This window comes from Anser anser (assembly GCF_964211835.1).
Source record: "Anser anser genome assembly, chromosome: 18".
In the NCBI taxonomy this organism is placed as follows: domain Eukaryota; kingdom Metazoa; phylum Chordata; class Aves; order Anseriformes; family Anatidae; genus Anser; species Anser anser.
Window position 1 is genome coordinate 12,424,660 of NC_139739.1, and position 14,520 is coordinate 12,439,179.

General features: G+C 52.5%; 1 long non-coding RNA gene across 8 annotated transcripts in view; it reads right to left on the reverse strand.

The window, feature by feature from the left end:
- LOC310883279 overlaps positions 1–13,771 on the reverse strand; it is a 34,799-nt gene extending 21,028 nt beyond the window's left edge. For 6 of the 8 annotated variants that reach the window (XR_014573446.1, XR_014573447.1, XR_014573448.1 and 3 more), the window contains exons 1-3: positions 11,417–13,771; positions 8,113–8,867; positions 1,012–7,582 (exon numbers count right to left, since the gene is read on the reverse strand). This is a non-coding gene — a long non-coding RNA (uncharacterized lncRNA). The remainder of the gene's footprint in view (positions 1–1,011; positions 7,583–8,112; positions 8,868–11,416) is intronic. The other 2 variants (XR_014573444.1, XR_014573445.1) reach the window with 2 other exon arrangements.
- Positions 13,772–14,520: the final 749 nt, after the last annotated feature.

Sequence of the window (14,520 nt, forward strand, 5' to 3'; positions counted from 1 at the left end):
GACCAGAACAGCAGCATCCAGCCCGGGGCTCTGCTGGCGGACAGATTAGCTGCAGAAGGACACTTTGGGAATGTGCTCCGGGAAGAGCAGGGTATTTTCGGTTTCCAGAGGGTCCTTGTGTATTATGATAAAAGGAGAGGGCAACGAGGAAGGTGGACAAATTGTGCCATGCACGGTCCTTCCAGCATCCTCAGAAATACACGGTGATTTTCCAGCCTCTCTCTTTCCCCTGCATTTCCCAAGACCCTTCATGGAGGGAGGGCCTTCTATCAGTCCCAGATCCATTCCCTGTACAAGTATTCCCCCACTCCCGGAGCTTGTCTTGCTTTTCTGGTCCCCAACTCCTGCACAGCCTCACCACCTCCCTCTTGGCCACATCATCAGGAGAGTGCCAGGTTTCTTAAATGTGCATTTTACCAAAAAATAAAAATAAATCTTGACTGGCTTCAAATGCATCTAAAATCAAGCTGGGGTGCATTCCGAGACACACTCCCTGCTTCAATTATCATCACAAATCTCAAACCTGAGATTCCCAGCTTGGGGAAAACCACCCCCAGCCAGGGAAACAACCCGCTGAGAGGCTCAGGCGCATCCCTGCACGCCCGGGGGCTGCGAGCCAGGTGCGTTTCCCACAAAACCTCGAGAGAAAAATAAAAAAATACCCCAAATACACCCACCCCAACCGAGCCCCGCGGCCAGCTGTGCGGGGGGCAGCCCAGCCCAGGCGGGACGAGGCGGTGCCGGCTGCCGGGGCCGTGTCCGCAGGGACCCCGCAGGGACCCCGCAGGGCTCCCCGAGCATCCCCCGGCACGGTGCGCTCCCGGCCCGGCCCCGGGGCCGCTAGAGGGCAATAGCGGCTTGTCCCAGGCCAGCACCCGCCGACAGCAGCCCAGGGGCAGCGAGGGATGCTGGAGGGATGCTCCGGCGTCCGCAGGGAAAGCATCGGGGCATCTTTTCTTTCCCGGAGGTAATAAAGGCGTTTGGGAGGTTTTCTGGGGGAAGGGGAGGCACCTTCGTGTTGGCAGGCGGCAGCCAGGGCAGCGCGGATGCTCACGAGCTGTCGTGGTTCGGAGCCATCCCTCCAGCAAAGCAGAGAGCTGCGGGCCCAGGTGAGCAGCCTTTTATCCCCCGCTGATTAGGCTAATTAGGGAAAACCTGTTCCCGTCCACGATGGGCAGGTGCCAGCAGTCAGTTTCCCCTTGCTAGGAGCACCAGGCTCTCCAGCACGCCTCCCATTCTCCCAGGGATGCCTTTCCTCGCTCCCACGATCCACCAAATCCCCCATAGGGCATGTTCCCTTTACCCCAGGCCTGGAAGCCCTCTGCCACCCATCAGGGAGGGGTCTCTCCTGCTGCCCCCCCATCCACATGGGCTCCACACCTCCACCACATCCGCAGCAAGGAGGAAAAATGCCGCAGCCCCTCCAGCTTCGCTCCCATCCCCAGCTCCGGGCGCTTCTCCCGGGTGCCACCAGCACCTCGGTTTATCAGGCCGGAGCGGTGGGAGATAGGGAGGGAGCCGATAAGCCCTCAAGTGGCAGCGTGCTGTAAACATTCCCACTGGTGCTGTTAGATTACAGCGCTGGGAAAATGCCTCCGGCCCCCCCAGGCCACCAGCGCGGCGGGCAGGGCCAGGGGGGCCGCAGAGCTGTTGAAAAGCTCGGCAGGAGGAGCCGTGTCGGGGCTGAAGTTCTTCTCCGGAGGGCTGCGGGGCTGCTGCACCTCCCAGGCTCCCAGGAAGAGCCCAGAGAGCTCCGACAGCTCACTCCCTGCGTGCTGGGGGCTGGTTTGGGGAGGGAGCCCAAAGCCTTCATCGACCAGTTGTGGAGAAGGGGCTCTCTCCTGGCTCAGTTTGAGCCTTCAGAGCCCACAGTGTCCGTGGGCTTCACGGGGTTGGGATGCCCAGGTTATAAATCCCTGGGGATGACTCCTCTGCAGGGAAAGAGATGTGGGAAGGGATCTCCTGGTCTCCTTTAGGTGGCTTTCCAAGGACTGATTCAGGCATAGTGTCACCATCACTTGTGCAACAGACCAGCCCGAGGAGGTCGCAAGCTGGGCGGGTGATAGCTGTAGGGCACAAGACCATGGGCTGAGGGTCATTATGAAGGAGGGGACACGCTCGTGGCACCCCCAGGAGCTGAGCGCTGGTGGCCTCATACAGCTCTTACCCATGTCTATGCTTGTGTGGCCTCCCACTGGGAATCAGCCTCACCCTGCACCCTCGCTTTTCAGAGGGGTGAGCAAGGAGCCCAGATCTGGACCCAACCCAATCCGGTGGATGGCAGCTCCCTGCGCACCTTTTCCTTTCCTCTTTACCCTGGGAAAGCCCCTGGAAGGCTCAGGCACATCCAGCAGCACTGGAAGACGGGTGCTGAGCAGAGCAGGAGGCAGCCTTCCCTCCCGCACCCATCCCCGGCACCTCCTCAGCTTCAGGCAGCTTTTGGAGCTCGCAGGCAGGCAATGCCGAGCCACGGGAACCTCCCACTCCCACTTTCTCCCTTATATTTCCACAGCAAGTAAATCTCCATCCTTTCAGGGCTCTCAAATCTATTATTTTTACATTTGCAGTGGATTCCCTGGCCCTGTTATTAATGAAAACCTCCAGGAAAACTCCTCAAATACAGCTTTGACATTCTGCCCAGGACCTGTGGACAAGGAAAAAAAAAAGAAAAAAAAAGGCAAAGCAACATTAATAAAGCAGGAGGTTTCTATTAAGTCTGAGGGACTGGACTCTCTGGCTTTCTTGGATGCTGAAATCCTCTAGTGCAGGATAAATCTTATACACTTCATTTTCCCAATCTCTCTTTCAATATATTTTAAGGGAACGTTGCTGGTATCAGAGTAAATAACGTCCTAGCTGCGAGCGTGGGGTCTGCAATGGCGTGGGGTCAGCCTGTGGGCTGGGGCAGCCTCCTCTGCGGTCTGCTCGTGGTCTCAGCCCTCTCTGCAATCAGCGGCTCGAGCGAGGAGAGGTTTTAATTAGCTGCCCATACAAAACCCAAGCGATTCCTCGGAGGCTGGGGGAGGAAGCGGGTGAGCTAACGGAGAGGAGATGCGGGCTAATTCCCCAAATGTGCAAATGGCCAGGCGCTGCAAGCAACGCCACCTTGGTGCCAGCGGGCCTCCGCCAGCCCTTGCAAGGGTTTTTTCCCACTTGGATGCGAAGGAAATCCCTGCCAGCAGGATCTGCCAGCATCTTTGTGCAACACCTGCTCCTTCTGCCTCTCGGTACCTCCTAAAGATGCCGGTTGTCGTAGGGAAAGCTGTTATCTGCAGGCGTGCATGCCGGCTTTCGTTGCGGAAGGGAGCGAGGCCAAGGCTGGGTGGGATATGCCTCACCTCTATATGCCTCACTCTGCTTTTACGCCTTTCGTTGCTCCACAAAGCACGCTGGAGGAGAGCTAAGTGCAGTGCTGGTGGTGTGAGGGGGGTGGAGGAGCCCCTCGGGGGCTCGTTTCAGCACCGAGGGCTCGCACGCAGCCACCGAGCCATGCAGGCTGTGATGGATGCTGCGAGCACGGACCCCAGGGCTGTGGTTTTTTTTGCACTTCTTCCATCCCTGATTGCTGCACGGAGCTGGGGATGGGGATGCTGTGCTTGCAGGAGATGTGAGAAACTGACTGGTGCCTCAGGTTGCACTGCAGAATAAATGCAGGGGACTTTTGCTAGCTGGAAATACACAGCCCTCCTTGGGAGCAGCAGCTTGCGTGCTCCTCGCTGGTGGTTCCGACCCAGCAGGACTCTTAGGTGTTGCTGCAACACAAATACCCATGCTTTTTGATGCACGGCATCAAACCTAGCTTTCTCCTTCCTGAAAAATGCCAGGCCAGCCCCATCTGCACAGGCAGCAGGGTTCAGACAGTGCAAAGCCGAGGCACCAGCAGGAGCCTTGAACCCACTGCATCTCACTGCTGACACACGTGCAACCAAAGCCCCCCGCAGAAAGTGGTAAATGAGAAAAGGGGATGGCACGGAGTCAAATTAATAACATCCATTGTAGCTTATAAGAGTGACCTGGGGCTTAAAAAGCTGCTCATGAAGGACTCTGGCCCAAAATGGGGAATGTGGGGCTGGAAAGCACCGCTTGGACGAGAGGCACCGGTCCACTGGCAGTTCCGAGTACCCAAGAGAGGGATATTTGGGGCTATTTATCCAGTTCAGAGGCCACCTAGTCTGCAAACACATCCCAACCCCCTCTAGGGGATCAAGGCATTCAGATCACAAGGCAGGTTTAAATCACGCTTGGAAAGCCTGAGTGGCCCTGCCCCGGGATGTGCTGCCTTCGTCCTGTATAACACCAGAAACCAAGGTGTAACCATAACTTTTCGGACACAAAGGTGAAGAAAGACCATCTTCTCCAGCTGAACTTTCCTCCGGTGGAAAGAGGCATCCAGGAACAGCACTGGGATGGGCAGTTGTAGCTCTTGGATGGAGATGATGCATTCTAGGGCTGGAGCAGTGTGGATCCGCTCCATTCCTAGCCCTGCCAAAATTGGAATAGGCTCTGGCTGCTCCTTGTCTGGCCAGCACTGGGAGAGGCTGAGAACCGAGCCTGTAAGCAGTGCTCTGCAAAAAGCGCTTGGTTTTGGGGATGGGTTTGCAATTTCAAATGCTGTGTGGCTTCAGACATGCAGTCAAAGCTCCCTTCCATTTTCCTGTAACCAAACTCGCCTCCCATCCTCGGCTCTGTCACCATCCATCCTGGTAAATCAGAGTGTCTTCTCAATTAAAGAAGCACAATGGTAATGGCATATTTGTTACAGCCATCCTCTTTGCCCCCTGCCTTACCTGAGCCATCACAGGTCAAACCCAGCACCACCAGGATGAAATACACGTCCTGCTGCTGCTGGGGATGCGGCCACGTGGGCGTCCACCCTGGGTTGAAGCAGCACAGGATGGAGCCCCGCGTGGATGGGACTGGGAAATCGTCCCACCACATCCCTGTGGTGGCTCGGCCAGGTGGGACTGGTGGCTTGGAAAGACATTTCCTCCCCACAGGCTGCGGGAAGCCCTGCGAGGAGCTGAAATCGCTCTGGCTCCATCCCCCTGCAGCAGTTTTACGGGTCCCAGCAGGGCCAGCATTCAGCGTAAGCATGTGAATTTAGGGGAGGGGGCAGACAGAGAATAACTCCCCGCAAGTGGCCAAATGTAATAAACACAGTCACTAACCACTTTTCAGAATACACACATAATAATATGTGGTATTTATATTTTTACCACCCCAGCGGGACTTTGGCAAGTAAATCGGATTTTCCCACCCTGACCCAAATAAATGTTCAGGAGTGGAAATAACAGATTGCTTTTGCCTGAAATAACCACGCACTAGTTCCAGGGGGATGTCAGCTGAGCGATCCTCATTTCTCTGGACCACTTGGACCTTGCAAAGTTTCCCCCTCTCCTCTCGGAGCTGAGCGAGGACCCACTCGCGTTGGGCCTGATCCAAATTCCACCGAAGTCAATGGAAAGCCTCCAGCTGGCTCACACACATCTCAGCAATCCCCCAGCCACTGAAATGCTGAAAAGGATGCATGGGTAGAGTCCAAGCAATTCTGGACCTTGTCAGAAAATCTTCATCCGTGTTTCAGCCCCCAGCCCTGAAATGTCCCTCTGTCTTCTCTGGATTGGCTTGAACAAGTCACCAGTGGGAACTCTGCTTTCTTCCTCCCTTTCTTTTTATATACCAAACCCAAACCATGCTCCTCCTCCCTATGCTGCTTCATATAGAGCAACGGTTGAGAATTAAAGCAAGATTAGGCAGCACCAGGTTTTTCTGTCTCCCAAAGGCTCTGTAACCACGTGCGCTGGATGCACACATTGTGCATGTGTCTGGCCTGCAGCTCCCACGCAGGTGCAGTGCCTTCTGCAGACACGCAGCACACGGCTGTGTTTCCATTGGGACCTTCCCCCTTGATGCTTCTGGTTTTGTCTGAAGACACCGAGCAGAACTGCTCTTACCCCATCCCACTGTGGCTGAGTTCCTCCCCGGTGCTGTTGGAGTGGACCTGTCCATTCTCTAAAGCACATGGGCTTAGTGGGATGACCAGAAAAGATTTGCAAACTTAAGCAGTTGCTCTGTGAGGTCCCCTATAAACACTTGAACCCTGTTGTTACCTCCTGAAACCCATGCTCTGCTTAAGCTAGGTGTCCTTTGAAGCCTTCAGGATCTCCATAAGTTTCAAAGCCCATAAGTTTCGGCATGGGCAAAGGTAGAGGATTAAAGAATGAGAAATTGTTGCCTCTGTGCGGCACGGAGACCTCAGCTGGTTCATCTTCAGCCTGGTGGTCCCCTGCTGCTCCTGAAGCATCATCATCTCAGTTTAGGTTCCATAGTGCTGAAGGTTCCTTAACACTGACAACAAGAACAGCTGTTGTCCCCCTTCTTGCCCTTGATCAATAGCGTCCCAATCTCACGTTCGATGGCATAAATTATTTATCTCTAATTGGATCGGATGCATCCTTGGTCCTAGAGAATCAATTAATGAGTATTTGCCACCAGAGTTCTCGGTGCCCCCCAGGGAGGCTTGTCACAGCAGCACTGGTAGGAACTGGTGCTGGAAAGGCAGGGGGAGCAGAAGGGGAATCTCTCAGGAGTTCTTCCTTTGGGGGACACTTGGCTGCAATCCGGTCTGGAAAAGGAGTTGCAAGAAACCTTTCATCTCAGTGCAAGACCTTTCCTTGAGAACCAAAGCTCCTTGAGATTCATGTGAAACACAGAGAAACCTCAGGTCAGCCTTGCCGACACCACATCTTCACCACCTTCCTGTTCTGCCTGTAAATTAACATTTTCCACCCCAGCTTTTATACCATCAAGGTACATTTCAAGGGCAGCAGCCATCTGTCCTACTCGTCTCCTAACATGCTTGGAGTTGATGATCCAGACGAGGATGTGCTCGCACTGATATGCTTCTGGGTAGCAGTGATCCACTGCATGCCACCAGCTGCCTTTGATAATGAAGGATCTTCCTTTTCAAAGTTCCCATTTTACGCTCCGTCAATGTTTAAGCATGTGTTAATGGTTTAAAGAAGCAACCCACTAGAGAGTCTCATTTGTCAGGAGCAGTTCCTCTAAATTTCATCATAACCAAAGTAAGGCAAACCAGAATGGTGCAAGCTACAGCGAAGACAGGAGCACTGATGGATGTTTCACACCAGCTGCTAAAATGGTCCTTTGAAAGCTCCTCGAGCTGAGGTTCTGCAGACCAGCATCAGTGACTCCTGAGCAGAAGCAGGCAGCTTAGGAGGAGGAAGGCTGGGCTGGATTTCCGAACTTATTGGGCAGACCTACACATCAACACGGTGCCTGATAGCGACGCCCCTCAACACACCGAATCATCCGCATGCTCTATGAAATCAAATGATGTGCTGCCATGGATGGCGATGACTGGAGAGACTCAGATATCACCTTCAGAAGGGCAGCGTAGCTTCTAGAACTGCTTACTTAAATATAGAAGCAAATCCACCACGGTTGCAGTTCCAGGAGACCTTCAGCTAAGAGCCTTTTCTGTATTTTTAGCAGCGAGGCTATGAAATACCCCTGCAGTCCTGCTTTTCCTGATTCCTTGTACTGTGGTTAACTGAAAATGCTTTAAAAAAAAAATAAATCAGAACACCAGGTCTAAATTATAGCTTAATGCCCCTGTGACTGATACACGTGAGAATCAGCAAATACACCACAAGCAGGTGGTCCTCCAGGCTATAAACAAGGAGGGCCATGGAGATTAAGTACTAATGAGGCTAGTCCAGGAGGGAAACTGAGTCAGAAAGTCACTCCTAAGTTTGTCCACAAACTTGGTTCCTCTCTGAGGAAGCCAAGAAAGCTGAGGCTCTCGTGGCAGCCAGGGCAGAGGAGGTCTCAGCGCAGGACAGGATAAATAGTAAGAAGATCCTGTACCTTTCTGGGCTTGTGAGGAATCAGAGCATTTTGGTGTGAGCACACTGAGAATGGCCACTTGGGTACACTTTAAAATTTCAAAACATAGGAGATGGCACCTTTGTCCCCCATCATGGCAAGCGTGGTGGTGGCACACATCCAACTTGCTGTGCCCTGCGAGGAGCTGCGCCCACACTAGCAAGAGACTACCTGAAAAGGGTGAGAGAAAGGGAGAAGACCCACCTGAAAGCACGCAGCTGGGCAGCCCTGGGACCTGCAGATGTGGGTGACCGACATCGTCACCAACTGCATCGCACATGCACGGCACCTGGGGAGCAACAGCAGCACCCAGGAGGGCAGAGGAATTGCTCTGCCTGTGGGGGAACACGTTCACTGCTCCCATCGCGAGGCTTTTTAGCATCTGCACCAGCCCTCTCCATGCTGATTTTCAACAGATGTTGTGCTAATGAATAACAATGTAATCTCAGTGCCTTAATATAGTGCCGGGGTGTGATAAGTCCGAAATTGCTGTCATCATCGGTGTGAGGACGATCTGGTCATTGTTCAGAACTGTCCTCCTCTGATGATTACATGAAGGGGAATTTATTTTCTTCCATCTACTCCCACTCCGCTTCCAAATTTAAAACTATTCAGGCATTAGATATAACTATTTTTCTAAGGGCTTAATAAGAGGCCAGGATGCAGATGTTCCGATAAGGCCATGACAAATTGCAAGCGGAGAAGCCACATTAAACCTGACCTACTGCAGGATGCCAGACTCAGCTCTGCCTTTAGAAAAAGGCCCCGGTAGCTCTCCTAGACCAGCTGCTACCACCATGTGCAGCATCCTGGTGAGGGCAGAGGAGATGGCTTCCAGCCCATGCAAATACTGCTACTCCCAGCTGAAAGCCAGAGCTGAAATACGGGGCTTGCGGAGGGAACAGCTCAGCTTCTTCACTGGTTCTGGGGGTATCACACACCCCAGCTCAGATGAAAGCCTGGGAAGGGTTGAAGAGATGTCTCCAAATACTTGAAAACCATTCTCTCCACTAGAAATTAAACAACAGGTTATAGCTTCATTTGCAGCAAGGGTGGTGCAGGTGAGACCCCAGAGAAGCTGCCCTGCAGGCAGGAATCACTTGGGTCTGAACATCTCCCACCCTGGGGGGCTTGGGAAGAGAGATTCCAGACAGCTCTTGGCTCCCAAGACATCACCAACCCTGCTCTTGTGCCCATCAGCATGAGGCAGAGCCTCACCGTCCATCACAGGCTCCCCCACCCCATTGTGATGGCTCCGCTGGACTTGCCAGTGCTTTTCTTCTACTGGGGAGCCCCAAACTGGCCGATGTGCTCCAGCACAGCCCCCTGTATTTGGGGAATGGTCGCAGACCTCAACCTGCTGCCTGTACACTTATACCACCCAGCTCATCTTGTCTGAGCAAGGACTCACCGCCAGCTCCTGCTCAGCTTGCTGTGCACAAGAAGCCAGAGAAGATGGCCCCAGCCTGCCCTGCCATGGGGCTGAGTCCCTCCTGCAGGCAGGGGTTTGCCTTTACTGATCTTCAGCCTGTGGAGGCCCTAAACAGCAGCCTTGTCGCCCCGTGTAGTGCCTATTTCCCTCATGTTTGGCACCAAGAAGAAAAAAAAAAAAAAAAAAAACCAGTAGGCACTGATATAGGGAACAGCTGCTCCAGGAGGGTGGCTGTGGGCTGACAGCCTGGACCAGCCCAAAAAAAATCCAAAAAGAATGCCAAAAATCCCAACTACTGAAGGAAGACAGGGCCTGAAGGGATGACTTCTGTGCAAAGTCACCTCCAGAATAAAAAGGAAAAGGTCCATAGTCAAAGGAACGCACTGGCCCTGCTGCTTTTTGCATAGCAGATGGTGCCACCATGCCAAGAGCTGCAGATGTCCCTGCAAACACTCACGTCCTTCCCTGCTGCACCCGTGGCAGAGTCTGGCCAAACCCAGGGCTCGTTTCCATAAGGGAGCGTGGGCAGCCACCTGCCACAGGCTGCTTTTGGGTGCCAAACCCTCCCACAGGAGAACTGGCTGGTCAGAGAGGCCGTGGGCTTCCTGGGCCACACCAGAGGCTGCTCTTGGACAGCAAGAGAGCAGAAGGGACTCCTCAGAGTCAGAGCCAAGCCGCAGAACTCAGGCTGCAGTTTGTCCTTTTCCTAAAAATCTGCTGCTAAAAAAATAAATAAATGAGGAGGCAGAGCTCAAATACTCCAAGCTCTGGTGCTCAAGACATAACTTGCATCCACAAGCTACTTTTCTTTAAGAAAAGTCTCCCCGGACATTATTTCCTGTCTGTATCTCCCAATTCCAGTTGCACACAGACCAGCTCTCACCCAGAACACAGACAGTCAGTGAGGACTGGTCCGTATCCACCAGCATTTAACAGCTTAAAGGTAAGAAGCCATAAAAATACATACACAGCCCCAGAAGCCCAAATTCACCCTGCCAGAGCAGCCTGGGAGGAGGTACATCCACCTGCAGGCAGCTCTGGGGTCCGTCCCCTTCCTCTGCAGCTTCATGTGGACAAGAACAGCTTCACACCCGACGTGCTGAGCCCACACCAGCTCCCCTTCCAAACTCCAGAGTCCCGAATGTCATTCTGGAAGCCAGCAATTAAAATCCCACAGCCTGGACTCCCTGCAGCTTTGCCAGCAGCCCCCTGCACAGTGAGGGCAGGGTGGCGGAGGAGCCAGCAAGCAGCCCAGACATGCCTCTATTACCCAGGGAGGGCAAAAAATTGGAGATTCATCTCATTCTACAGTCCTGGGGACTGGGGAAACGCTAGCTGTGCTCCTTTTCTTCCGGACTCCGCTGGACAGCTAAATCCCATTCTAAGCTTATGAAATATCACCTGCTCTTTACTTATACCTGATGTATTTGCTGACGGCCAGAGCCGACATCTCCGCGGAGCCCTCTTCCCAGCCCCGCAGTTGTTGGTTTTGAGCACAGCCCTGATGGAGCAGATGAAAATGCAATGGTAACTCAATCTACCTCGCTCGGTGTAAAATGTAATAAAAAGAAGGCCCAGAGCCCAAGGCTGAGGCTGTAAATTTTCTGCCAGCACCACACCTGTCATCCTGCTCGGGGCTTCTGCTGCATCTCCTCCCTGCTCTGCCTGGCCCCACGTGCTGCTGCTTTGCCTCTCCGAATCAGGCATTTCAAAGGAGCTGAGGCAATAGGGCTTTCATTCCGGCAAGGGTAAAGTGACCGGAGGAAAAGGGGGGGAAATGGGGTAGGCTCAGGCTGTTTTCGCCAAGACGCAGGTGACTGAAGCAGATCTGGCAGGGAGCACGGGCTGTGCTGTGCTCCATGCAGACAGCAGGGACAAGCTTGGCAGCGCTCATCCCTGGCTTGTCTGCAGCAGAGGAACGCCACAATAAGATGCTAATTAATTTAACGTAGCTAATGGGTTCATTATATACTGGGGAATGGAAAGCCACATGTGCTACACACTGTCCCAACTTCTGTCTTGCATCTGTGTCTGCTTTGGCTTGTAAAGAAGTGGATTTAAGTAATAAAGCCTTACCTGCTGCTGACTCCATGTTGCATATGCTCTTACTTCAATACCCGTTTTCACCTCCCTTGCCCAGAAGTGAATCAATACCACATCAGTTCACACCTTGTTCTGACTGGGCCGTGTCATCAGAGATGGCCAGCATGTGTTGGCAGCTGCCACGATGGGTCAGGGCTCGGGAAGTCACGGCTCAGTTCCCCAGGCTGCTTGGGACACTGCTGCCACCTTCCACAGGACCTGCTCAGTCAGCCCTGCATTGCCAGCAGCACCCCAGCGCCTCCTCCCCAGAGGAGCACCTGCAGCACGAAGCTCTGTCTCCAGCCAGGAGAAGAAAAACAAAACAATTGTGGAAACCCTCACACTTTATCTAGAGCAAGTTTTTTATGTGTTTGACTGAAGCTTTCTTGCAGCCTGCTGGATGAACGCAAGGGAAGGGGGTGCTGCTGCTCAGTGCAGTCACCTTAATTATGCAGCAGAAGAGTTAAGAGCTGGGGACCCTGATTAGACAGTGGAGAGAGAAACAATCAGCTTGTCAGCTCCCTAACACCCCCCTTCCATCCCATCTGTGCCTAAAATCCCACAGGCACAACATCCCAGCACCCCCCTCCCCAGGCAGGGGCAGGGACCCCAGCCCACATCCCTGCAGGTCTTCCACCAGCCTTGCAGAGATAGAAGCACCTCTCTTCCCCCTATTCCTGCACAAGGGTTGCTCAGCCCTGCTACCAAGAATCCAGTCCCTGCAGCTCCCCTTCGCTACCAGCCTCCTCCCCTGTCTCATCACATCCCTGCACCCAGCTGAGCCCTCTCCAGGGATGGTGGCAGTGATCCAGGGCTGCGATGCACGGCACCTGCCTGCACCCACCCCAGCCGTTACCAGCACCCAGGCACAGCTGTAACTGGGGAGAGAAGGAGCTGGGAGATTGAATGTCCCGAATCACATCATCCCCGTTGCTTTGCATTAAAACATGCCATGACGCACAGGGCAATAAACACGCAGCTAAAGAGCTGTTTTAAAACGTGATCCCTGCAAGCTGTTCTGAAAAGGAATTATCGAAGCAGAATGCTAGCTAGAGTCACCCCTGGTGCTCCATCCTCTTCTGCCTCCCTTGCTGGTATGGCCCTGGCCTGGTACCTCCTGATTTACAATGCTCAAATACATGATCAGCTTCATTAGGAGAGCTGGTTTTAAAGCCCTTCCTTTATAGCAACACAGATGTCAACCCCAGATTTGACCTCCAGTGCTATGACAATGCCATCTCTGGGTACAACATGTTTTCTGGGGGCTAAATACCCATCCAGAGGGGCGCTGGGGGTGCAGGAGCATTGGTGGTCCCTATCCAGGAACACCTGTGCTGTCCTCAAGTCTTCCCTGCCCTCAAATGCTCAGCTCCATCCTAAAGGTGATACAGTGGTTAACCAAGAGCTGGTGAAAAAGGAAAAGGAAAAGGAAAAAGGAAAAGGAAAAGGAAAAAAGAAAAGGAGAAAACAAGGTCCCTTCTGAAAATGGGGTTTTGGAGGTGGCAACTGATTTTCTACCGTAAAGTGTGCTGATTGACCACAGTTTTTGGTTTCATCACGCACAGCTCTGCTGGAGATAACAGGGTTTGAATTGATACTTCATAGCAGATTGTAAAGGTTTGATTTTAATTTTTTTTTATTTCTGTTACTGGACACATAAAAATTTCTAGCTGGAGGGTATTTGGAATAAAAGTTTGGCTCAATTTCTGAAATGTGCTCTTTCTCAGTCAAATCCCTGAAGTCAAAATCATTTGATTTAAATGAGTAGTATTTCTGAAACATCTACAACTTCCATTTAGTAACCAGTCATCATGTCATCTGACCCTTTTGTACCAAAGAACAGAATTCCATTTCATTTCAGAAGTGGGAAATACAAGATGTAATAAAATAAAATAAAATAAAATAAAATAAAATAAAATAAAATAATATAAAATAAAATAAAATAAAATAAAATAAAATAAAATAAAATAAAATAAAATAAAATAAAATAAAGGTATTTTTCCTCATTGCCTTTCTTATTCTGTCTTTCCACCACATAGAAACACTCCTAAAATAAAGAATAGAACATGAATATATAAATAAATAATCTGGAACACATCTGTGGGCCCAGCAGCCTGAAGGCTGGGCAGAAGAATGGCAGTGGGGTGAAGATCAGGAGGTCTGGTTGTCCTTCCCTGATGAAAGTGGGCACAAGCCTGGTGTCTCGGCACAAACCTTGGGTCAGCCCCTAGGAACAGAGGAACCCAAACGTGGTCGCTCCAGCTCCTACCCTGCAACCACCAGCCTTTTGCTCCTCGGTGTCGCGGAGCACCCCGCTTTTCCCAGGAGGATTCCCAGAGCCTCCTCTCCTTTCTGGGCCACCCTCCTTGTCCACCAGACCAGGCACTGCTAGGGACAAGGCCGATCTCTGAGGACAAGGCCGATCCCTGGGGACAAGGCTAATCTTTACGGACAAGGCCGATCTTTAGGGACAAGGCCCATCCTTGGGGACAAGGACGATCTCTCGGGACAGGACTGATCTCCGGGGACAAGGCCGATCTCTGGGGACAGCACCAATCTCTGGGGACAGCACCGTCCCACCACAGCCACCTCCATCTCACAAAGACCAGGGAAGTGGGCCCAAAGCCCCGCGGGCTGCCCCGCGCCGGCGTGCCTCTGGAAGCCCATTACTGTTTTATGGAGGTCACCCTCACCTAATTATGCCACTGTTCCTCCCAGCCCCGGCCTGACCCTGCCTGATCCTGAAACGGATTAACATGTCTTGGTCACTTGAGCGTGTGGTGTGTGTCTGCTCCGGGAGGGCAGCGGCTGAAGGTCTGGCCGTATCTCAATGTTATTTTGACCCCGGCCGTTTTTTTCCACGGCAAGCCCTTCGCAGACCTGTTGAATGGGGCTTTCATTTCGCTGACCCCCGGGGTCATCTGTTTTCGGAGCATGAAATATGGCTGCCGGTGGACAGGAGGGAAGAGATAAACTTCACTGAGGAGCCTTAACAGGCCAATGAGCCGTGACTAATGATGATTGTGGTTTGTCTTTTGAGGGCATAATTTATTGGGCTGCTGACCACTTAGTGCACTGGCTGGGGAATTAACTCTTTC